The following is a 2,315-nucleotide window of genomic DNA, read 5'->3' on the forward strand; positions in this document are numbered from 1 at the left end:
TCTCAGACATGAGGTGCTTCATTGGGCTGATAATCTAAGTTTCACTATTTTTTAAAGTAAGCATTCAAATTTATAATCTGGTTTGCTTGGAACTGCTTTAACTCTATCCTGAAGAACTTTTATTTAATTCTAGGAACTTTGAACCATCCCTCCTTATTTCCCCAATGACTGTCTACCGGTCAGTCATGAGTGTAGTGCTGAGTCTCTCTCTATTTTTTTGTAGTTTGTTTTTATTTCTAGTTTCATTTCTCTAAGGTCTGACACACTATGTGAAATTGCTTTGGTTCTTTTGCATTTGGTAATACTTCATTTGTGGCCTATGGTATAATCTATTTTAAGAAGGTTCCTTGGCTTTCTGAGAAGGTGTTTTCCGTGTCTGGTGGATACTCTGTTCACTTCTATGTTTTCTTTGTTAGTGTTTGGTTTGAAAGACCTATCTGGAGATGAGAGCAGGGTATGGAATTATTATTGTATACGGATCTATCCAACCCATCATGTCTATTAGTGTTTGTTTTTTATGAAACTTGAAGCCCCAATGTACAATCATTAGATCTTCTTGATGAATTCTTCCTTCTGTTAATATATGATGACTTTGTGCTCTAGATTAATTTTTGTTGATGTGATAAAATTACTCTGACAAAAAGAAAGGTTCCCTTGGCTTTAGGTTCCAGGGGACAGTTCATTAACCCGGGGGATGAAAGCATCATGGCCACAGTCCAGGGCAGGGGGACAAGTGCATGCATCTTTGTTTGCCTGCTTGCTGCTCAACACGCTTTATTCACCCTTTATAGTTCAAATATCAAAACCAAACCAAAAAACTCTGCATTTAAACATTGTATGCATTCCAGCATGATCACGTAGGGTTTTATGATGTATATTTTATCTCCCTCCTAGAAGATTTCCTTTTTCTATGTCAGTATTTTAAAAAGAATTCTCACTTTTGAGTTTGAGGCCTGCCTGGTCACCAGTGTGAGTTCTAGGATAACCAAGACTACGCAGAGAAACCCTGTCTTGAAAAATAAAACAGAAAGTAAGAATATAAGGTTTAAATAGTTGAGTAAGATCAAGCTGGGTAACCATGGCTGAAGGTGGATTTGATCCCCGTGAATGTGTTCGCTCTCATGAACATGTGATGAGAAGACTGATCAACGTGCTTCGGCGTCCTACTGCACAGGCACAGAGTGACGCCGCGAATTGCCAGGACCCTCCAGTGACAACAGTGTCAGCATTACTGTGATCCTGATGGCCTGGATGGTGATTGCAGTGCTCCTGTTCTTACTGAGGCCTCCTCATTTGAGAGGCTCCAGCCTCCCCGGAAAAGCCCTCCAGTCCTCAAAGTGGACAGGACCCGCCCGCTCTGCCTGTGGACTAACGTTGATGTGGGAAGCAGAGATTGTTAACGCTGCTCATGCCCAAATGACTGAAGATGACCAGAGTACTCTTAGCGGTTTTTCCTTTTCCATCTGTGGTTTGGGATGGTATTGTTTTCATGAGCTTATAGGAATTTCACATGCAAACTGACTTTTGCTTCTTGTGTTGCTCAGTTCTTATTTACGGTATACTTGAGTAAATGGATCTATCAGAACGTTCACAGGACTTTGTTGGTTGACCTAAGCTTAAACATTGCACTCGTTGTCCCTGGAACCGTGATCATAATATCTTTGGTAGTTTCTGGCCCAACTGAAAGAAAATTGAGATTTCTGCCTTTAAGTATTTTAAGTGGTTTTAATAGATTTTAATTTTTTCCATAAGGTATTTATTTGGGGTTATCTGGTGTGAATGACGGAGCCACACTGTATTTACTTTACCTTGGCAGTTTTCTGCTGTTCTTGGGACAGGGAAGCTTTTAGTCTATTTTCCTTAGAGCCTCCAGCTGCGATCCGGGTGGCTACAGATGGCTCATGTGGCTAGAATAGGAAAAGTGAACTGGTTGATTAATGATTTTTTTTTAAATTCACATTAAAAATATCTGATGTTAAAAATACTTTAAATAAACATGATTGATTAATACAGCGGTTGGTTTAGAATCCGTTCCGTGTCGTTGGAAGCCACTGTACACTAGCCTTATACGGCTCATGAAAGGTGGAGTTGGTTCTGCCTTTGCCAGATACACTCTACCCCGGGCTCATATGGGCTCTGTTTGTCTGTCTCTTGAAGCGAATGCCTCTCAGCAAGCCTCTCTCCCATTCCAACACTTACCTGTTAGAATGGAATCATCCTACATCTGTGTGTGGGGTTGACATTTTAATGCCCATTTCTTTTCACATCTTTTTATTTGAAAAATTTTTTAGTCTTTTATTGCCCTTCTGACCTGA

General features: G+C 40.3%; 1 pseudogene; it reads left to right on the forward strand.

Moving 5' to 3' along the window:
• The first annotated feature begins 1,078 nt into the window (after nt 1-1,078).
• Nucleotides 1,079-1,372, forward strand: LOC130872262 (small integral membrane protein 14-like; annotated as a pseudogene).
• The last annotated feature ends 943 nt before the right edge of the window (nt 1,373-2,315 follow it).

The sequence above is a fragment of the Chionomys nivalis genome, chromosome 3 (assembly GCF_950005125.1).
Source record: "Chionomys nivalis chromosome 3, mChiNiv1.1, whole genome shotgun sequence".
Lineage (NCBI taxonomy): Eukaryota > Metazoa > Chordata > Mammalia > Rodentia > Cricetidae > Chionomys > Chionomys nivalis.